The sequence below is a fragment of the Lynx rufus genome, unplaced genomic scaffold (genome assembly GCF_022079265.1).
Source record: "Lynx rufus isolate CCGP_SWC_20201006 ecotype Redwood Valley unplaced genomic scaffold, mLynRuf1.p SCAF_10, whole genome shotgun sequence".
Taxonomy (NCBI): Eukaryota; Metazoa; Chordata; class Mammalia; order Carnivora; family Felidae; genus Lynx; species Lynx rufus.
Genome location: NW_025814824.1, coordinates 796,892 through 819,906, shown reverse-complemented (window position 1 = coordinate 819,906; position 23,015 = coordinate 796,892). Strand labels below are relative to the sequence as shown.

The 23,015-nt window shown below is 58.4% G+C and overlaps 1 protein-coding gene across 1 annotated transcript in view; it reads right to left on the bottom strand.

Annotated features, from left to right (window-relative positions):
• The window catches only part of FGD3 (FYVE, RhoGEF and PH domain containing 3), a 57,250-nt gene extending 42,630 nt beyond the window's left edge, over window positions 1-14,620 (bottom strand). Inside the window, exon 1 of the mRNA XM_047100525.1 lies at window positions 14,525-14,620. The gene's annotated coding sequence lies outside the window, so the exon portion shown is untranslated. The remainder of the gene's footprint in view (window positions 1-14,524) is intronic.
• Between the last annotated feature and the right edge of the window lie 8,395 nt (window positions 14,621-23,015).

Genomic DNA, 23,015 nt, shown 5'->3' with positions numbered 1-23,015 from the left:
CCAACAAGGAACACACTTGTGACAGCCGGCTCCCAGGATGGCCGGGGAACAGTCACAGCTGGGTGTTCCTTCACTGCACACCTGTGCCCTTTGCTTGGGGCTGACCCGGTGACATGCCACTGGGACACCAGAAACGAAGAGGGCGACCTCCAAGGTCAGGTCTGCCTTTCCCTCCTGGGCCGCCGGCTCTGGGGGAGCCGCTGCCACGTGGTGAGGACCCTTAGGCCAGCAGCCGGCACCAGCCTGCCTCGAGGGAGAATGAGGGAGCGGATCCCTGCCCGTCCAGCCGTCAGGTGAGACTGCAGCCCCCGCCTCACCAGAGACCTTGACCAGAGCCAGGCTGCACCTAAATTCCTGACCCACCAACGCCAATAGAATTGATAAGTGTTTACTGTCATTTTAAGCCACGTGGTTTAGGTTGTTTGTTATGCAGTGATAGGTGATATACTGCGGTCATCAGGAAAAAGGGCCAGGGGTGACCTAAGGTCAGAGGGTGTCAGGCCACGGGGGAGAGACACCAACAGGCAGTCTTGTTTTAAGGCACTATTTCTCTATCCAATGATTTAACCAGTGGCCCAACAGACCAAACTGGGGCCTCAACCCGGAAGGGCTCCCTGATGGCGGTGAAGACCCGTTCTGTGCTGCTCACTCTCGGTGAGCCCAGAGGGCTTCACGGGGTCCGAGGCTCTCTGGGGGAAGGCCGCACGTGCCTTCCCGTCTTCCATGCACCCACCCTCCACGGGCGCTGCTCACATGACCCAGCCCTGGACGGTGGGAGCCCTGTGCCCCCTCCGGTCCTGCCCCTTGTTGAAAACATCCGGAATTAAAGTGTTTATTTCTTTGCAAAGAAAAAAAACCTTGCCAAGATAACCAAATTCTCTCTCCTGTCCTTTGATAGATTTCTGGGCACAAACATTAAAATTCCATGTTTACTAAACACATTGTGGTGCCCCGCATCGGATGTGGGTAAACCTGAATCTGTGGCCAGTGGCATTTCCCCCAGGCTAAGCTTCTGGACAAACGGAGCCCACTGTGTGCAGGTGGACATCGGGACAAGCTGTGTCCAGGCTACCCAGCAGCCCCTCGTATTGTCTCTGCAACTCGTCTGTGCCTCTAAAATTATTCCAAAATCAATACTTCATGTTTTAATGGATGGAACGATCGTGTTGTGGGACCACGAGCCACGCTGTTTTCCCTCAGAATCATGCTTCTCACAGCCTTTCATGTCCTGAATGACTTCAACCAGGGAGGCAACGTGAGGGACACAGGTGGTAAAGACGGTCACTGGACGCAGAGCCACCTGTCTGCTGTTTTCACGTGCAGGGCCTCCACTGAGCCCGCACTTCGTCTCATTGCAACTTGGCTCGGTTTTGTGTCTTCTTCAAGATTCAGACAGCTGGCCTCCATTGGATGAGTCACCTCCTTCGTTTAGTCCTGGTGAGGAATGAGGGATGCGTGGGCTGTGGAATGATCCAGAAGCTGATAGCTCACAGAAAAGGAGATCTAAGTGGCCTGCCACACATGTGATGGGACAGCTACGGCCCACACCCACGTACCCTCTCTCCCCGTCAGGTTAGCAGAGACCCCTCCACAGGATGGGTGGGGCGAGGGAAGGGGACACTTGCCCTTTGACCCAGCACTGACCACTCCAAAATCAGTGCTGAGCGTACCGCACAGGCGCGTGGTGGCGAGGGCCAGGTGGCTCCCTGCACCAGGGCGGGTAAGAGCAAGCCTGGAAACAACCAAGGCCTGAGCACTGGCGGGTGGACTGCACGGTCCTGGGTCAGTACAGAGAAGCACCTGGCTGACGTCTGGGGTGGCAAGGACTCCTCATGGGCTGACCCGGCTGGTCTCTAAAACGGGATGAAGTACTGGCCACAGAATGTTCTAGTTGTGAGTGCTGCATTTAAAAAAAAATGGCTGTGAGAAAAAAGCCTACCTGTCTATGTGGGGAGACCACAAATAGGGCAAAATATTGACACTTGATAAATGGAGAAGGATGGGGGGAGCACGAAGGAGCCCAAGGGAGGAGGATGGGGGAGCACAGGGGGAGGATGGGGGAGCACGAGGGAGGAGTATGGGGGAGCACGGGGGGAGGAGGATGGGGGAGCACGGGGGAGGAGGATGGGGGACCATAAGGGGGGAGGATGGGGGAGCATGGGGGGAAGGAGGATGGGGGAGCACAGGGGAGGAGGATGGGGGAGCACGGGAGGGGAGGATGAGGAGCACAGGGGGGAAGGAGGATGGGGGAGCACAGGGGGGAAGGAGGATGGGGGAGCACAGGGGGGAAGGAGGATGGGGAAGCACAGGGGGGAGGATGGGGAGCACGGGGGGGCAGGATGGGGGAATACAGGAGGGGAGGATGGGGGAGCACTGGAGGGGAGGATGGGGGAGCACGGGGGGAGGATGGGGGAGCACAGGGGAAGGATGGGGGAGCACGGGGGAAGGATGGGGGAGCACAGGGGGGAAGGAGGATGGGGGAGCACGGGGGGAGGGATGGGGGAGCACAGGGGAGGAGGATGGGGGAGCACGGGAGGGGAGGATGAGGAGCACAGGGGGGAAGGAGGATGGGGGAGCACAGGGGGGAAGGAGGATGGGGGAGCACAGGGGGGAAGGAGGATGGGGAAGCACAGGGGGGAGGATGGGGAGCACAGGGGGGGAGGAGGATAGGGGAGCACGGGGGGGAGGATGGGGGAGTACAGGAGGGGAGGATGGGGGAGCACTGGAGGGGAGGATGGGGGAGCACTGGAGGGGAGGATGGGGGAGCACGGGGGGAGGATGGGGGAGCACGGAGGAAGGATGGGGGAGCACAGGGGGGAAGGAGGATGGGGGAGCACGGGGGGAGGGATGGGGGAGCACAGGGGAGGAGGATGGGGGAGCACGGGAGGGGAGGATGAGGAGCACAGGGGGGAAGGAGGATGGGGGAGCACAGGGGGGAAGGAGGATGGGGAAGCACAGGGGGGAGGATGGGGAGCACAGGGGGGAGGAGGATAGGGGAGCACGGGGGGGAGGAGGATAGGGGAGTACGGGGGGGAGGATGGGGGAGTACAGGAGGGGAGGATGGGGGAGCACTGGAGGGGAGGATGGGGGAGCACTGGAGGGGAGAATGGGGGAGCACGGGGGAAGGATGGGGGAGCACGGGGGGAGGATGGGGGAGCATAGGGGGGAAGGAGGATGGGGCAGCACAGGGGAAGGGATGGGGAGCACGGGGTGGAGGATGGGGGAGCACAGGAGGGGAGGATGGGGGAGCACAGGAGAGGAGGATGGGGGAGCACAGGAGGGGAGGATGGGGGAGCCCCAGGAGGGGAGGAGGATGGGGGAGCACAGGGGGGAGGAGGATGGGGGAGCACAGGAGGGGAGGATGGGGAGCACAAGGAGAGGATGGGGGAGTACAGGGGGAGGATGGGGGAGCACAGGGGGAGGATGGGGGAGCACAGGAGGGGAGGGATGGGGGAGCACAGGGGAGGAGGATGGGGGAGCACGGGAGGGGAGGATGGGGAGCACAGGGGGGAAGGAGGATGGGGGAGCACAGGGGGGAAGGAGGATGGGGGAGCACAGGGGGGAAGGAGGATGGGGGAGCACAGGGGGAGGATGGGGAGCACGGGGGGGGAGGATGGGGGAGCACGGGGGGGAGGATGGGGGAGCACTGGAGGGGAGGATGGGGGAGCACTGGAGGGGAGGATGGGGGAGCACGGGGGAAGGATGGGGGAGCACGGGGGGAGGATGGGGGAGCATAGGGGGGAAGGAGGATGGGGCAGCACAGGGGAAGGGATGGGGAGCACGGGGTGGAGGATGGGGGAGCACAGGAGGGGAGGATGGGGGAACACAGGGGGGAGGATGGGGGAGCACGGGGGAGGAGGATAGGGGACCACAGGGGGGGAGGATGGGGGAGCATGGGGGGAAGGAGGATGCGGGAGCATGGGGGGAGGAGGATGCGGGAGCACTGCAGGGGAGGATGGGGAGCACAGGGGGGAGGATGGGGAGCACAGGAGGGGAGGATGGGGGAGCACAGGAGGGGAGGATGGGGGAGCACAGGAGGGGAGGAGGATGGGGGAGCACGGGAGGGGAGGATGGGGGAGCACGGGGGAGGAGGATGGGGGAGCACAGGGGGAGGATGGGGGAGCACAGGGGGGGAGGATGGGGGAGCACAGGAGGGGAGGATGGGGGAGCACAGGAGGGGAGGATGGGGGAGCACAGGAGGGGAGGAGGATGGGGGAGCACAGGGGGGAGGAGGATGGGGGAGCACAGGAGGGGAGGATGGGGGAGAACAGGAGGGGAGGATGGGGGAGCACGGGGGAGGAGGATGCGGGAGCACTAGAGGGGAGGATGGGGGAGCACGGGAGAGGAGGATGGGGGAGTACAGGGGGAAGGATGGGGGAGCACAGGAGGGGAGGATGGGGGAGCACGGGGGAGGAGGATGGGGAGCACAGGGGGGGAGGATGGGGGAGCACGGGGGAGGAGGATGGGGGAGCACGGGGGGGAGGATGGGGGAGCACAGGAGGGGAGGAGGATGGGGGAGCACAGGAGGGGAGGATGGGGGAGCACAGGAGGGGAGGAGGATGGGGGAGCACAGGAAGGGAGGAGGAGGATGGGGAAGCATGGGGGAGGAGGAGGGGGGAGCACAGGATGGGGGCACTGCTACCCCGGAGAAGAAGGGAGGCCTGAACAGGTGCAAACAGTGGTTGGGTAGCACCCCTCTCCCTGCACCTCGTGGAAGGCAATCTGGAGCCTCCACCAAAACAACGATGACGAAATGGCTCACAGCCCTGTGTGCCGTGACCCCTGCACGTGCCAGTCCTTCGTGCCCACGGATGAGCAAGAACGTGACACACGGCCGTGTCTGTAGGAGGGAAATCACAGCCATGAATGGCTGACAATGGGGAACCGCTTCTGTCCATTACCACAGTGCAGAGGTTTCTATAATAAGTAAAATGGTTTAGTTCATTAAGTAAAATAATTCCTATAATAACAAAATTAAAGTGAATTAAAACAAGACAGGTAGTGTCGGCGGGTCAGGATGGAAGAACATATGAACGAGCAGGATGGGGAGTCCAGAACTGCAGTCACGCGCACGTGGTCAGCTGGTTTTGGCTGATGGCGTGAGCGCTCACTGGGACGGGACAGCCCCTCACAAGTGTGCATTAGCAAGTGGACACCGCACGGACAGGTGGACTTCAGCCGTCACTCACCTCACACACAATAGCTGGGACGGATCGGTCTTAACCGCGAGCACTGGAGAGCTTCTAAAAACACGCAGGCGAGACACCTACGCCCTCAAGGCATGCAGATGTCTCGGGCCTAAAAGCCACAGAAAAAAACGTGATAAACCAAACCTCACTGACATGACGCTTGTGCTTATCCAAAGGGGAGCTGCAGAGTAGGAGGAAGTACTTGTAATACATCCATCTGACAAAGGACTTGTGTACAGAATATATAAAAAATTCCTATGGATACATGTTTTAAAATAAGGCTAGTTTGCTGTTTGTTGCCTCTGGGACAAGATATTATTACTGAAATAATCTTGTGAAATGTGCCTTTCTCTTTCCCTACTTTTATTTCTACGCCTTTCAGGAAGATGTTAAGGTTAGTTTTCACCTCTGGCAATGTTTTAGCACCTCTTTCCTACATTAGACATTCTATCTGTCACATTTTTCTAGTGTGATAGTAAACACTAGTCAAATGATACAAAAGTTAAAAAAAATTCCTATGAACCAATAAAGAATCTGATAAAAATAAATTGAGGAATAGACTAGACCAGGCACTTGGCTTACAAACGTTGTCCAAACAGACAAGGAGCACACAGGGACAGGTTCAGCAGCACCGTCATCAGGGAAACGTAAATTAAAGCCTCCACGAGATACTGAGATACCGCCATGCCCATCAGAGTGGCCAAAGTCCAAGGCTGATGGTACCAAGTGCCGACAGGATGAGGGGTGACAGAAGCACTTGGCATACACCCGCCTACGACCCAGCAATCCCACTCCTGGGGGGGGGTCTCCCCAAGAGAAAAGAAAACACCTGTCCCCACAAAGACCTGGTCACTATGTCTGTGGAAACCTTCTTCATAATAACTCAAAACTGGAAATAACCCAAATGTCCACCAACTGGAGAATGAATCAGCCAAGTGTGGAACGGTCCTGACAGGAAACATCACTCAGCTACTGATACACCAGCGACAGGGATGCGTCTTATAAGAAGCCAGATGGAAAAGGCTATTCTAGGCAAAGTGAATCAACAGGCAGAACTTGGGCATGAAGTTGGGGCGGCAAAACCTCTGTGGTGGGGGCTGCTCCGGCTGCTGTAACAAAATACCGTAGAAACCACAGGAATGCATCTGCCCCAGTCCCGGGGGAGGGAAGTTGGGGAGGCAGGCGTGAGCAGGGCCGGCCTCCCCTGAGGCCTCCCTCCTGGTGCGTAGACGGCCATCCTCTCCCGTGTCCTCACGGGGTCGTCCCTCCGTGCATGTCTGTGTCCACATCTCTGCCTATAAGGACACCGGTCACACTGGATTAGGGCCCACACACAAGACCTCATTTTAACTAGTTAGCTTTTTAAGGGTTCAGTCTCTAAATACGGTCACATTGTGAGGCATTGAGGGTTAGGATTTCAGCACATGAATTTGGGGGGCACCGTTCATCCCACAACACCTCTGCAGGGTGGGAACGGGAGAGGATGTCACTGTTGTTGCTCATCAGAGCGGAGCACATGGAAGGAATAAACGTGTCCATGTGTGCAGATGACACGCTTGTCTAAGAAAATCCCATGAATCTACAAAAACACTTAGAAGCAGCAAGTCATGGACACAAGATCAATTCACGAAAATCGCTTGAATGTTTATATGCTGGCGATGAACGTGCAGATGCCAAAATCCAAAAAACACAATGCCATTTACACACACACACACACGCACACACACACGCACAAGCATGTGCTAAGCTTGGGTGCTGAAAAGTATAGTATGATGACGAAGGAAACAGAAGTCTTAAAAAAGGCACATTGTGTTCGTGGACTGAGGATTCAAGACAGTAACGACGTCAATTCTCCCACAAATGACCTGTGAGTTTAATTCAGTTTCTATCAAGGTCCCAGCAAGGCTTTCTGTAGACCTTAGAGGAGCTCATTCCAGAATGTACATGGAGGGCACGGGTCCCCGGGCAGCAGGCGGCCGTGAGCAGGCGGACGACGCTGGAGGAGCCCCTGGCCCCACAGTAAGGTCCCTCTGTAGCCACAGCAAAGGGGACAGGGTGACGCCGGGGGGACGCACACAGGCATCGACGGGGCACAGCGGGAGCCCCACCGCGGGGGCGGGGGGGAGGGGGCTGCCAACCGTGCGAAGGGAGGAAAAACAGCCTTTCCACAAATGGCCTTGGAGGACGGGACCTCCACAGGCAAACAAGAAACCCGACCTAAACCACACGCCTGATACACCAGCACAAAGTGAGTCATAGATCAAACGTAAAATGTAAACTAACTTCAAGAAAAACAGGAGAAAACTTTCGGGACCTGGGGCCACGAGCCCTGATGGGAAAATTGACAAGTGCGAGCTTGGCCGGGGTTAGATGCCCTCACACGTGTGGGAAGGAGAACATGGAGACAGGCCACGCCAGCCCACGGCGTCCAGGATGTGCTGAAACTGGCCACCCACACCCGGCTCACAAATGGGCTGCTGCTCTGGGAAGAGCCCGGCAGGTCCTTCTAGAAGGAAAAGGCCACCGCCCAGGACACGGCAGTGGCCTCGTGTCCGTGCGGAGACGTGAAGTCCTGCGTCCATGCAGACACCTGCACGCACATGTGCAGCCTCATTCCCCACAGCCCCGACCTGCACACAGCCCCGTGAGCCCCAGGGGTGCAGGGCCGAGCTGAGGCACGCCCGCAGCCCCGACACGCTGGGTGCACAGCAGACCCGGCGCGTCCATTTGAAACAGCTCCAAGCTCCACCTACAGAGCATCGTCCATGGACGTGCGTTCACGGAGCACAGGCGAGCTGCGTCCTTAGGCAGTTCACACCTGGCTGTGCCCGTGCGGACGTCCTGCTGTGCACGGCACTCCACAGTTGTGCAGGACGTCACCCTCCGGGGAGGCTGCGTAAACCACACGTGAACGTACAGTTAGTTATTGCAGAATAAAAAGGTTAATTTTTAAGAGAGAGCTAATGGAGGGCGCCTGGGTGGCTCAGTCGGTTAAAGGTCCAACTTCGGCTCAGGTCATGATCTTGTGGTTTGTGAGTTCGAGCCCTGCATCGGGCTCTGTGCTGACAGCTCGGAGACCGGAGCCTGCTTCCAGTTCTGTGTCTCCCTCTCTCTGTCCCTCCCCCACTTGCACTCTCTCTCTCTCTGTCAAAAATAAACATTTTTTAAAAATTCAAAGAAAAAGGGGCTAATGGAGTCCTCTGATTGTTAAGACAAACAGTGACTTATCCAGGGAAACAGGGCAGCTCCCAGAATCCCCAGCACAACAGAAATGGACGTGGGGCCGAGCCCCAAGTCCTCGCAGCTCCTCCACATTAGCCAGCACACCCCGCCCGTCACCCTGTGCCCTCTGCCCAGGGCGCCCCCCGCAGCACCGTCCACACCCAGCACAGGGGCGCAGGCTGGACGCTCCTGCCCTCCCCACAACGTCGGCACCTGGCATCGCAGCCCCTGTGTCCCCACAGAGTGAAGGAGGAGCAGCCTCGGGGACACCCCGCCTCCCTGCTCCCAGAAGGGAAGCCATGTCTCAGGAGGCCAAGCAGCTGCCAAGGCCAGGCTGGGAGCCAGCAGAGGATGTGGCCGGGACAGCGGGCCACTGACACGGGGCACAGGGCAGCAGGGCGAGCCAAGGCCCTGCAGGGGAGCATCCCGGTACCGGCGGCGATGAGGAAACCGAGGCTCAGGGATGCGCGAGGCCTTCACTCAGTCTCCCAGCAGCTCCCCAAGACGGAGGCTCGCCCGCCTCTCATCCCTGCACGGCTCCCTGCGCCCCGCCCCTCCTGCTTACTCTGGGGAGGACCGTCAGGCCAGGGTGGGACAGTGTCGGGCACTGAGGCGGTGGGACACAACGGGCTTTGGAGGGGTCAGCTCTGTCAGCCGGCAGGTGCCTGAACACCCACCCACCCAGTGCCGGACAAGACCCGGGAGGGAACAGCAAACTCCCCACGGACGTGCGGGCCGCTGGGCTTGCCGGCTCTGGGGCTGGGCTTCTGGGGTTTTCCATTTTCCTCTCCTTGCTTCTCAGGAATATATGCATTTTTACAAAGAATGTTTATCGTATTTGCATTTGGGAGAACAGTCAACCTATTTAAAAATAAGACGGTATGGGGCGCCTGGGTGGCGCAGTCGGTTAAGCGTCCGACTTCAGCCAGGTCACGATCTCGCGGTCCGTGAGTTCGAGCCCCGCGTCGGGCTCTGGGCTGATGGCTCAGAGCCTGGAGCCTGTTTCCGATTCTGTGTCTCCCTCTCTCTCTGCCCCTCCCCCGTTCATGCTCTGTCTCTCTCTGTCCCAAAAATAAATAAACGTTGAAAAAAAAATTTTTTTTAAAAAAATAAAATAAAATAAAAATAAGACGGTAAACTCTTATCGCTCATTCGAGATTCCAAACCTCCAGCAGTTGCCGTCAGAGGCACTACTGTCTCCACGTCTGTTTATACATGGAAAATTTAATTTCTACTTAGCTGTCTTAAATTTCTCTGAGGAAAAATGCGGTCAAGAAACCCAGGAGGAATGGACCCGGAATGTAATTCTGCTTTCTGAAAACACACTTTTGCAAACTGTTCTCTAGGTTCCTTTCCACTGAAAGTGCATATTGTTCAAAGACAGAAAATGCCCCCTAAATTGGGCGCTGCTGAGCATGTAGCCGGAAGCCAGGCGGCACAAAGGACGACCGAGTGGCCGAGGACGGCCTCGCAGCCCACACCTGGCTTTGGGCGCCAGATGTCAGCGTGAGAGAGTGAGGGCCTGATTGCTGGGCAGTCCCATTGCCTCCTTACGTAAACAACGCAGAAGCAGAATTGCTCTGAAAACCTTTGACAGTTCAGTCATCCCAGCCAAAAGGAGCCTTTGGGATGCGCTGGAGAACTTGTGGCCTCAGTCCCTTACCCGAGGTGGCGTTTGGGAGCCTTGCAGACAGAACAGGACAGTTACGGGAGGTCCTGGTGAGTGAGGGCAACGCCCCAGGCGAAGCGGCCCCTGGCCTGTGACACAGCACTCTGACGCCCGTCACTGAGGGGGTGCCGTGTCTACGGGCCTTTTTCTAACCCCATGAGAAAGAAAATCATTGTGCGTATATAGGCACACCTCACTTCCCTGCAGTTTTTCACAAACGGAAGGTTTACGGCAACCGTGTGTGGAACAAGTCTTTTGGCACCATTTTTCCAAACTTGTTCACCATTATTATATTTGTTTCGGTGATCTGTGATCTTTGATGTTACCATGCTAAGCTGAGGCACCGCGAGCCAAGCCATATAAGATGGTGAACTTAACTGATAAACTTGAACTGGTAACTGATAAACTGTCGTGTTCTGGCTGCTCACCTGTCCCCCCCTGCATCTCTGTCCCCCTCCTCAGGCCTCCCCATTCCCTGAGACACAACAGTACTGACATTAGGCCCACTCAGAACCCCACAATGGCCCCCAAGCGTTCAAGTGAAAGGAGGAGTCACGCGTCTCTCGCGTTCAGTCACAAGCCAGAAAAGATTAAGCTTCGTAAGGAAGACAGGGCGAAACCCAAGCCAGGCTGAAATCTAGGCCACTTGTGCCAAACAGGTAGCCAAGTTGTGAAGGCAAAGGAAGAGTCCTTGGAGGACACCGCACGCGTGCGCCACTCCAGTGGACACACGGGTGATAAGCAAGGGAAACAGCCTGACTGCTGATATGGAGGAAGTCTGGCCGGTCTGGATGGGAGATCAAAGCGGCCACGACGTTCCCTTCAGCCAAAGCCTCGCCCAGAGCAAGGCCCAGACTCTTCGATCCGGCGAAGGCTGAGGAGGTAAGGAAGGAGCAGAAGAGGTAGGAGCTAGCAGAGGTTGGTTCAGGAGGTTTGGGGAAAGAAGCTCTCTCTGTGACGCCCAAGTGCAAGGTGAGGCAGCACGTGCTCACGCAGAAGCTGCCGGAATTATCCGGAAGATCTGGCCGAGAGGACTCAGGAAGGTGCTCACACTAAACAGCAGACTCTCCATGCAGATGAAAGAGGCTTCTGCCGGAAGAAGGTGCCACCTAGGATTTTCATGGCTGGAGAGGAGAAGTCAGTGCCTGGCTTCAAAGCCTCCAGGGACAGGCGGACTCTGCTCAGGAGCGGATGCAGCTGGTGACTTGAGGTGGAAGCCAGGTGGAAGCTCCCTGGCCATTCTGAAAATCCTAAGCCCGTAGCAATCACGCAAAATCTCCCCCGCCCGTGCTCTTTACTTGGAACAACAAAGCCTGGCGGACAGCAGATCTGTCCACAACACGGTTGACCGACTGGTTCAAGCCCACTGTTGAGACCTGCTGCTCAGGAGAAAAGGTTCCTTCCCAAAGATTACTGCTCAAAGACATTGCACCTGGTCACCCAAGCGCTCTGATGGAGACGAGCAATGAGATTACTGTTGCTTTCACGCCTGCTGCCAACACCACCACCATTCTGCAGCCCATGGATCGAGGGGTAATTCTGACCTCCAAGTCTCATTAGTTAAGAGACACCTTTCGTGAGCTCATAGCTGCCATACACACCGATTGCTCTGATGGATCTGGGCAGAGTAAACTGAAAACATCCTGGGAAGGAGTCACCATCCTAGATGTCACGAAGAACACTGGGGATTCGTGGGAAGAGGTCACGATTCAACACGAACAGGAGTTGGGAAGAAGCTGGTTCCAGCCCCAGGGAGGACTTTGAGGGGTTCAGGACTCCAGGGGAGGAAGTCGCCGCAGACGTGTGGCAACAGGAGAACCGGAAGCCGAAGGGGGGCCTGAAGACGGCAGGGAGCTGGGCCACCCCAGGATACAACTCCAACGGATGGGGACTTGCTTCCCGTGGATGAACAAAGAAAGTGGTTTCCTGAGACGGAGTGTGCTCCCGGTGACGATGCTGTGGAGAGTGTCAAAATGACAACACAGAATTGAGAATATCACACGAACTTAGCTGACAGAGCAGCGGACGGGGTGGGACAGGATAGACTCCGGTTTTGAAGGAAGTTCTGTGTGTAAAATGCTACCAAACAGCATCACGTGCTACAGAGAAATCGTTCTTGAGAGAAGAGTCAGTCAACGTGGCAAATGTCACAGTTGTCTTATTTCCAGAGATGGCCACAGCCGCCACCTCCCTGCGGGGTCAGCCGCCACTGCCCCGAGGGGTCAGCAGCCTTCAACACTGAGAGAAGACCCTCCACCAGCAAAAAGATCGTGGCTCGCTGAAAACCCAGGTGATGGTTAGCGTTTCTTAACAGTACTTAAGTACTTATTGCAACATTCACTTTGTCCCAGTGGTCTAGAAGGAAACCCTCAATTTCTCTCATTCAAGAAGTAGGGTGACACGGGGTGGCCACCAGCACCCAGGCCCAGGCCCTGAGTTCGGGGTCCACCACCGTCCCGGCCGCACACTGCAGCCCCACGTACGCATCCTCTCCCATTGGGACCCTCACTCTCAGCTCCTGATGAACCAAAGTGATTCAGCCTTCATACCTCTGTGTATTTAGGGGACTGCCTTTCAGGGGAGGGAGGATGGGAATCTGCTGGCAGCCCCCCCCAAACACGCAGTGTGAAAGGAGCGAGCAGGAGGGGCTTACTGGAAATTAATTACTGGGAAACAAAAGGTTCTCGTTTCCTGGTCAGGCATATGTCGCCAGCAACTTCATTCTAAAAGCCCCAGCTGGAGCTCTAGAAAGCCCGTGGGGATTCCCTCCTCGGCACCAGACACGCCAGACCTGGCCTCCTTGGTCTCTCACCTCCCACTCAGCCAGGCAGGGGCGGCGGCCACCCCCATTCTGCCCCATCTCCCTGTTCCTGCGGGGACCCTGGGGGCTGAGCAGCCCCAGGAGGGCATGAGCTGGGGGCCACCCCCATTCTGCCCCATCTCCCTGTTCCTGCGGGGACCCTGGGGGTCCCTCACCATGTGTCCTGGGGTGGGAGGAAGCCCCCAAAGCTGGCCCGAGGCTGTGGGACTGAGGCAGGACTGGCGACCATGAGCCTGGGAAGGCATCCCGCCACCCAGGGAAGCCATTGCAGTCTGACCAGCCATGTGCGTGCACAGGGCACCCTTCAGCTCCTGTCACCCATAGCAAGCCCTGCTGGACAGCTGGGGACACTGAGGCATGGGCCCCAGTCACATGGTTGGGGGGCAGGTGGTCGTGTCCTGCCCTGAGCTCCCAGAGCCCGTCTGTCCACTGTGCCCAGAGCAGGGCCAGGCCCCCACGGCGCAGGCTGAGGTCACTGAGCGAGCCCACCAAGGGCCCGGGGACGAGCTGTGGCAACCACTGTGGTGCAGAGGAGGAAACTGAGGCCCCAGCCCAGGGTCTACCCGAGGGAGTCTCTGTGCCGATGGGACCCCGGCCTGGCACAGAAGAAGCCCTGCACCCAGAGCCCATGGCCTTCAGCCGCCCGCCCCAGCAGCCCAACAGCCAGGCCTGGAGGGAACCCCCACCCCAGGCACGTTGAACTTTCCCGCAAAGGCACTGTGGCCGGGCCTGCCGGCTTACACTAGTTCAAAGAGGAATCGTGTGTGCAGACCCCTTCACTCCAGGCTGAGCTGGGAAGTCGCCCTACATGCCCATGTCCTGGTCCACACCTCCAAAGAGCCTGGGGCCTGGCGTCCCCAAGGACTCGGGAGTGTGCAGTCTTCAGCCTCTCTGTCAAGAAAAGGTACCCTCGACCACATGCATCCGAGGGGCTGGTTTTCCTGAAGAGAGAGAAAGCGGGGGGGTGGGGGGCGGGGGAATGCTGGAAACTTAAGTGACAGAAGCCAATCCTAGAAGGCAACACCGGCACAGTCCTGCCGGTGTGACCTGGCTGCCAGGGGCTTCTTAGGGTGTGAAATGATGGACAGGTGTCAGGACACGTTTGTCCCAAGCCCACGGAAGGCCCACCAAGAGTGACCCCAACAACGTGTGGACTCCGGGCCCCGATGCCCAGCCCATGCAGGCTCACAGGCGCCCCTCCATGAGGGGGAGGCGGGGGTGGGCCGGGGGCGCAGGGTAAATCTCTGAACTTCCCTCCATTTTGCTGTGGACCTAAAACTGCTCTAAAAAAATTGCTGTTATAAAAAGACTGTCCGGCGTCTGAAACGGGGTCCCCGTTTTCGTGGCAACCTCAGGCCGTGGCATTTCTAAGCACACCCCCACTCCCCTCCCGGCGGTTCAACCAGACGTGGGGACGTCCGGAGACAGACACGCACGTGCCCAGCAAACATCCAGGGGCGGGAGGCCGGGGGCGGGCACCCGCCGAGGGAGGGGCAGGCCCCCTCCTCAAGTCACCTGGGCGCACGCAGGCGCTGTGTCCCTGCCCGCCACCCTGCAGGACGAGCAGCGCGGGGGACCGGGACCTCACCGCCACCTGAAACCTTTCCAGTCGCACCTACTCACCGCCTTCCCTGCCCAGGGGACCCAGCAGGAAGCCCCCGTCCGGCCGGCGCGCGCGGGGAGGCCACCACGGGGCGGGCACGGCGGCCCTGCCCCCTCCGGCCCTCCCTCGGGCGGGGCGGCGCCCGCACAGCCCCTTTCTTCTCCAGCCCCGACAAAGCCAGCAGGGGGCGGGGCGGCCCCAGGGATGCCCACCGTCTCCGTGGCAACGCGGAGGGCCGGCTGCTGGGTGCGGTGGGACGCGAGCCGGGCGGAAGCGGGCCGGGGCAGGCTGGGAGAAGAGAGGTGTTATCTATTGTTCCGCAACCCCCTGCGGCCCGCCCTCCCTCTTACAGACTTGTTACAAGGTCCTGAGGCCACAGGACACTTTACTCCACCAGCACGGTTGTGTGTACACGCTTAGCACGTGTCTCGGGAAGCTCCCGGGAGGACACAGTTGCTTACAGAGGGCTTTGTTTGGAGGCCGTGCGGGTGTGTGTCTGTGTGTGCGTGTGTGCATGTGTGCGTGTGAGATGCTGTGTGTGTGTGATGCTGTGTGTGGCTGACACAGGACCCAGGCAAGACATGGGCAGCCCTGCCAGGCCACCCCAAACCAGCCGTAGGTCAGTGAGGGACACACACACACACACACACACACACACAGACACGTGCCCACAGGACAGCAACATGCCTGTAGCATCAGGGACAGGAGGCGACAGGCAGGGTGAGGCCCCCGACACCCAGGAGATGCTGGGCCCGTCGTCCTGTCCTCTGGACACAGCTCCAAGTGTCCCCATGTGGCCTTTCCTTTGCCAGGAAATCTGCAGATAGAAACACAGGCTTGTGGTCCACCAAGAACGTCGTGTCATCGGCTCCTGAGGCGAGCGCTACGTGGCATTAAATAGTTAGGAGGACGTGCAGCAGCCGTGGGGGCCGGATCACCATTTGGGAAAGATGCCTTCTGCCACGTGGAGGGACCGAGTGCAAGTGTCCCTTCTTCCCGCTCAGCCGTGAAGGAAGAGTCTGGCAAATAGCCACCAGGAAGGACGGGGCCGCTGGCTTTCAGGCACTTCCCACCCGGGCTGCATTTCTTCGTCCAAACCCGGGTCTCTTCACCCGAAACTCCCACCCGACTGCCTCTCGGAGAAAGGCTCCCTCCCAGTGCAAAGCCACAGGGGGCTTCAGATTCAGCCCCAAGGTCATCCCGGAAGGAGACCCCGTGCCTCCAGGTGCCACCAGGTAACTCCATCCCGGGGTCCCGAACCCACGGTGACTGTTGCCAACCCCAGTAAAGAAAAGGTGTCTTCGGCTGAGGTTGGGGCCGTGTGATTGGCCTGTGGCATGCAAGAAATGGCAGAAACACTTCAATCCCAAACGTTTATCTGCTGCGTTTAAAGATAGCCAGCAACGGCCTGTCAACAAACGTTTCTGCTGTGCTGCCTGGAGCACAAGAGGCAAGGCATCCTGTCCCCAGCGAGCTGGACACACACTCTTTTCTCTGCAGCATTGGCCCCCAAGCACACTGGGTCCTGCACCTCTCCCCCGACCTCCACCAGCTGCGTGACCCCCGAGAAGGGGCCCCCTCCTGTGCCGGTCTGATGTGCCCGAACACTCTCCTTCAGCACCCAGGCATCGCACCTGCGGGGCCCACAGCCCCGAGCTTGGCCGCTTGCCGCAGAGACGCTGACTCCCCCTGCCAGACACACGGACGGCAAGTAAGCTACTATTACACGGTGAGTGTAACTCCAATAAGGACTGTTTACTAAACGCTTACGTACTGACCAGTGATGAATCAGTTGCTCTGAACACTCGCTGGGCGCCAGGCCCCCACGTGAGGGCATCATCACTTGCCCCCAGGGAGGTGAGCATCATTAATTCTAGTCACAGATGAAGAAGCCTCAAGGCGGGTGAAATGCTTGGGAGGGAGCCGGGAGCGCCTCCAGACAAGGCGGCTGGAGCTCTGTCTGCCGGCTCCTGGCTCACCGGCCTGGGCATGGGTGCCACCGTGGCTCTCGTCCTGACAGCTGGTGGATGGAAGCCACATGTGTGCGCACACACCTGTGTGCTCACACACACGCACGCGCTCACACACACCGTATGCAAGTGTGTATAACATGCTCCCACCCCACATTTCTGTGCTGTGACAAACCCAGAATGTTCTAAATTAAAAAAAAAAATACTTTATTCTTTTTTTTACTTAAAAAATGTTTTAATGTTTATTTTCAAGAGAGAGAGAGAGACAGAGTGTGAGCGTGGCAGGGGCAGAGAGAGCCAGAGACACAGAATCGGAAGCAGGCTCCAGGTGCTGAGCTGTCAGCACAGAGCCTGACATGGGGCTCGAACTCATGGACCACGAGATCATGATCTGAGCTGAAGCTGGACCTTAGTTGACTGAACCCCCCAAACACACCTAGAATTCTCTAAAGGACAGTAGGAGGAATACAGGGACATGCCTCCAGGCCTGTTTTGGCACAGAGCTTGCTGTGAGCCAAGGTGATGCAGGACACCTCCCCGGGGAGGGGTGCCTGTGGCCCTCCAGAAGCAGCAGGACAGGCACAACCTGTGCCATCTGATCCCGGCAGCCCTGGAGTGAAGCCTGTCTCCTGGCTTTGCTGGTGGAGGCCCCGAGACAAGGCTGGCCATACCCAGGGGGCAGGGCCCGTGAGCCCCTCTCCCAGGGGGCCCTGACCGACCGGCCGCTCTCCCATCAGTCTGCAGACAGGGGGTCTCTGAGCACGAAGCCCCTCCCCTGGCAGCCTCAGGGGTGCCCCCTGGCCCACACAGAGCGTGTAGCAGGGGGTGGAGGTGGCCGCAGGGCCTGGCCAGGATGGCGGAAGCCCCATGTGTTTGCGAAGGCCTCACCCGTGTCATGGGAAAGATGCCCCAGCCCGGCCCCGCCATAGCTCCGGCGCTCTCGGTGACACGTCCCAGGTCTCAGACCTGAACACACGAGCACGCAGCTTCTCGCAGGCTGCCTCTCTGTCACGGCTGTGTACACGGGGCACCACGAGCCTAAATGACGAGTGCATCCGCGCTTGGGGAATATGGTGCTAAAACCCGTGCCAGCTGTCCCTTGGAAAACAGCGTATTTCATCTCAGTTTTGGACACGTCCTCCATTCAGCCCAGAAGAACATCAACAGACAGAGAAACCCAGTGAGACCCCGCCTTGATGGGTCTTCAGATTCTGGTAGCACCTGCAGGGACCTGGGACCTGAACCGGAGGGCAGCCGACCCCATCCACCTCAGGCCACTGACCCGTCTCCTCTGCAGCCCACGGCAGCCCAGCCAGAACAACCCCCTGACCACACCCTCCTTCCCTCAGGGACCCCCTGACCACGCCCTCCTGTCCCTGGACATCCCCTGGAAAGATGAGGCTGGAGCATGTGCTGCCCCAGAAAGGAAGAAAATGCTCAGAAAAAAGGTGGGACTTGCCAGCAGGACTCAGGACCTGGTCTGGGGCAGCTCCCAGCAGCCAGAGCTGGAATCACTTAAGCAACAAAAGAAAGGGTGTCAGATTTAACCCGCAGAGTCAATACCCATGAGTCCAAGCTGATGTTAATAACTGAAGTCAGCCAGCCGTGCGGGGGACCAGAACCCCAGCCCACAGTGACGCTGCACAGAGGCTTGGGAGGCGCCAGGAACAGGGGCTGAGGACAGGACCACACGCGGGAAGACAGCGGGGGTCTCAGGAGAGACCGGATCCGCACCGTCTCCCCCGAGATGCTTAGCAACCTTGAAGGCGAAGGAGAAACCAGCGGAACCCAGTGACCAGGCCAGGTCGCCAGGGAGGCGCTGCAGATGCGTGCCATCCCTGAAGCCCCGGTGTGACCTTCTGCAGGGTTCCTCCCAAATGTAAGCAGCCTGCAGCCACGAGGAAACGGAAGGCAAGCTCAAACTGAGGGCCCTGCGCTGTGGCAAATCGGGGAGAGTCAGGGGAAGGAACAGCTAAGTGCAGGGTGGCATCCGGAGCAGGAAAGGAAAATCACTGTCAGTGGGTGAAATGTGGGTGGGTCCGGAGTTTAGACGGCGGGGGGGCACCAAGGCGGCTGTGCCTGATTCGGCGGGTGTGCTGTGGTTGCCTACATTCAGGGACCCCGTGAGGAGCCAGGGACTGGCTACCAGTTCCCCAGCTTTCCTGTAACTCTAACAGTGGCTTGGAATAAACACCTCGGTGGTTCCCCATGGCCCGCAGGATGAGGCACAGACGCCCTGTCCTGGCATTCAAGGCTCCTCAGCAAGGCTCCAGCCTTCCGTGGGGCTGGAAATGCCCTTCCTTTCCCAGGCAACAGCCCGTTTTGCTCGGCCTTTAAGGGGAAAGCTACTCTGGCTCCGGCAACCTGAGGGCCACACCTGACCTCTCTGACCCATCACACCCAGCTCCTGGCCGTCCTCATGGACCCCTGGGCCCACCACACAACACACACACACACACACACACACACACACACACACACACCTGGCAAGCCTCCTGGTCTTCTGAGCCTGGGGGCGCTGGGTGGGCACCCACTCTGCTATTCTTTGTGCTCACATGTCATCCAGGGGCAGCGGTTAGGGGCTGTGCGTCCTTGGACAAGTTACTCACCCTCTCTGAGCTCCATTTCCTCATCCATATAATGAGAATAATGAGTACCGATCTCTCCCAGTTGTTCAGGGGATTAAAAGAGGTTTAGTACAGCCCCTGTTGTCAGGGCCACCAGGATATCACCTCCCCACAGGCTGGTGGGCATGTCCCTGTGACCATGTGGGCGTGCCCAACACTGCAGCTCCCCAGGTCACCGTCAACACTTGGAACCTGGAACAGAGTCTAACCAGAGCGCAGCACCTGCTGGGTGCCCCGGAGCAAATGTGGAAGCAAACGTGGGGCCCGTGTTGCTCATGCTCGCACTCGTCCAGGAGAAAACTGAGGGCGGGGAGGAGGGCTGAGAAGCCCTCTTGGTTCTGAGCCACCAGTGTCCTTGGCGATTCTGTTCTGCTGCTCACTTGTGAAAACCAACACCTTCCACAGCAGGAAACATCTCGGCTGTTCTATTCGCACGCTTAGAGGGTGGTTTCCACGACCAAGGGCTGACGTCCTGCCTGCAAATGAGGTGCAGAAACGGCTTCACGTTTAGGATTTCTCTTTGGGGCCCAGTGACCCGCTGAGGGTCCCTCCACAGGACGGAGCCCACTGACAAGCCGCTCCTGTCGCGCGGGCACAAAGCTAGACTTGATTTCCTGCCGTTCTGGGAGCTCTTGTGTTCTCACATCGAATTTACCTTTCGGATGTAGCTGGATCTTGTGGGATCTGAAACTTTTAAACAAAGCAGAAAGCTGCTGGCTTTGAAGATGGGGCAGGGAAAGAGACCCTCTCCTGGAGCCTTTGGGGGGCGCACGGGGCTGCCACACGAGTTCTAGCCCATGAGACCCATACCGAGCTCCCGACCTAAATAAAGACTATACGGGTCAAGTCTGCTGTTTCAAGCCATGACGCATGTGGTAATCTGTTATGGTAGCAATAGAAAATTAATTCAGGCTTTTTCTTGGAACTAGAGAAGCTGATTCAAAAATTCATCTAAAATACTAAAAGTCCAAGAGGCGCCTCGGTGGCTCAGTTGGTTAAACGTCCGACTGTTGATTTCAGCTCGGGTCATGATCTCCCAGTTTGTGGGTTCAGGCCCCGAATCAGGCTCTGTGCTGACAGCGCAGAGCCTGCTTGGGATTCTGTGTCTCCCTCTCTCTCTGCTCCTCCCTACTCGTTGTGTGCTCTCTCTCTCTCAAAAATAAATAAACATTGAAATAAATAAATAAATAAACGTTAAATAAATAAATACGTAAGTAAATAAATATAAAAAGCATTGTAGAGGGCCATACAAAATTTCTCCTTTCTTCCATGGTCCCTCGCTTGACTTGCCGTAACGTCATATATTTATTATTTAATTTGATTCAAAATAACGAAAAGTTTGAATTTTAAATTTTTAGCACGAGTTTTACCGTTAACCTTTATAGGATCCAATGCCAGTTTTAAGAGTCTCATGCTCTACCGACTGAGCTAGCCGGGCTGCAATGCCACTTTTAAATGCAAATAGAAGAGCACTTAACTCACTCGAGTTACACGGAGTTGTGCAGTCTGTGTTCTGATGCTCATTCCTGACAGAGGGCCCTGCTCGCTGAGCCCAGGAAGGCCGGCAGGAGGACGAGAGGGCCCCCAGCTTGGAGCCAGCTGTGGACATGCTTCTGGGCAGCAGAACCTTCAGCCAGGTGCAGGGCCTGCACAGGTGAGCACAGAGGCCTGAGGACTGCGAAGGTCGCAGCCACCCCGACTGAGCAACGGGGAGCAGAGCAGGGTCCTGGCAGAGCAGGTAACAGCAGCCCCATGGGGGTACAGTGGCGGGCACAGCCGTGCAGCATCGGTAGGCACGGCCGTGCAGCAGCGGTGGGGGCACAGCTGTGCAGCAGAGGTGGGCAGGGGCGCTACACCAGCCCGGCGAGGCAGCGAGGCTTCCCAGGGAAAGGCTCCTGAGTCTTGATGATGAGCAGTGATCAGAGGAACGCTGGGACAAGCATTCTAAGGTGGGAACAGAATGTGAAAGGACAGAAGCCGACGAACAATCTTGGGCGGGATGATGGGTGGGGGTCACTCTGAGGACAACCTCGACTAGTAACGCTGCCTCGATGGCTGTGATGGCCGTGTCTGCCCTGGACTCCACGGCCTACAGCTTGTGCAGCGGTCAGCTTGCAGTCAGTGCCGTGGGAGCAGGGGAGGCAGTGGTGGCAAGAACGCTCCTTATGTGTGATTGCGAGGAAGAGTGGGGGTCCAGGGAACGGCAGGGTGTAAGTCTGGTGATGGCAGAGCCCAGCCATTCCGCAGGGCCGTGGGGTGAGCCCAGGACCCCTGTTTCTCACCTGTAATATGGGGGTAGTGACACGCAGCTGACTGGGGCCTGCAGGGGGTCCCCATCCATCAGCCGCTGCCCAGGGCCCCGGCTACTGTGGGGTGCTCAGCCCCCGCGGGGTGCAGGCCACACAGAGTCCGGCAGAGGAGACCGGGGGGCGCACTGCCTCCCCACATCGCTTCCAGACCAGAAAGGTGCCAGGCTGGACTGCGGGCGCCCTCCTCCCCGATGAATCAGTAATTCTTGCTGCTCAGTGCTTTCTTTCCCCGACAGGCAAGCAAATGGTAAGGCTGCCTCACACCTGATGGCCCCTGCCCGCTGGGCGCTTTCACACAGGAACTCGCGCCCTTCCCTGTTCTCAGGGCCACAGAGGCTCCGAGAGGTGAGGCAGAGCACCCAGGGTCACACAGCCAGGAGGCAGTGAGAAGCAGCCTCGGACACCGGGAGGCAACAGTCCTCCCTTCCAGGTGGGGAAGCCCCATCTCCCACAGACGTGTTGTGGGGTAGGATGGGACCGATCGCGGCCCAGCGGAACCTCACGACCACCCGTCAGGACATCCTGTTGTCTACCACACGCGGATGGGGACGCTGAGGCTCACAGAGCTGGAAAGGCTCTGGCCCACAGCATCAACCGTGAGATGGGCTCCTGGGATGGGCCTTGGGCTGAGGACGTTAGCCCGATGCCAGGCCAGCCGTGAAGCGCAAACTGGAGCTGGGCGACAGGGTCAGCCGGAGTGACCAGTCTGAGGCCCGGGCAGCATTGAATACCTAACCCTCATCCCCACCACTGGAAATCTGCAGCACCTCTGATACCAAAGCGGTGCCCCCCAAAGTGATGTCTCCTGCCAGTTACAGACTCTTGGGACGCCTAGGCCTGGCAGGGACCATCTGCGGGACAGAGGGGCGGCGGGAGTCTGCTCCCGGCCTCGCAGGGGCCCTCCCTTCTCCCTAGTGCGGCCCGGGGAGTGAGCACCCTGTGGAACAGTTCAGGAAGGCCCCACGGAGAGACCAGCGCGGGCTGGCGCCTGTCAGTGTGTGGAGACAGGGGGCGAGACGGGCCGAGCCAGGCTGTGCCTCTAGGCAGCAGCTCCGAACCCGCCTGGAGCCTCCAGGCCCCCCCCCCCCCCCCGGGCGGCTCGGCCAGCTTTGCAGACGCGGGGGATGGCTCAGCTCGGAAGGTCAGCCGGTGAACCGGTGCCGCTAACGTTGCTGGATAACACGGTTTGCTGAGTAAAGCGTGTCAGAACACTGGCTCCCTGCTGTCTGACCCCGATCCACACGGATGTTGCGTCAGCCTCCAACGTGGTGCCTTCTGAGGAGATTCTCCACAGGGCTATTTCCACACTCGGTCGTGACCGATTTCAGCTTTCGCCCTGAACCGCCCCCCCCTCAAGTGTTCTCAGACACACCCGCCTATGGCCTAGGAGTCGCAAATCAAAACGACACAACACTGTTTTCACGCCAGATTGGCAAAACTTGGAAAGACCCACACTCAGAGCCAGCCAGGATGAAGGGAATGGGCCCTCTCATCCCTGTGAAAGGAGACAGAGGCCCACAACCTCTTCTGTGTCTGATCACAAGGCACCAAGGAGGGTCGTTATGCGGCCCATTTGAAAAGACAAAGCAAAACCGAAAATAAAGA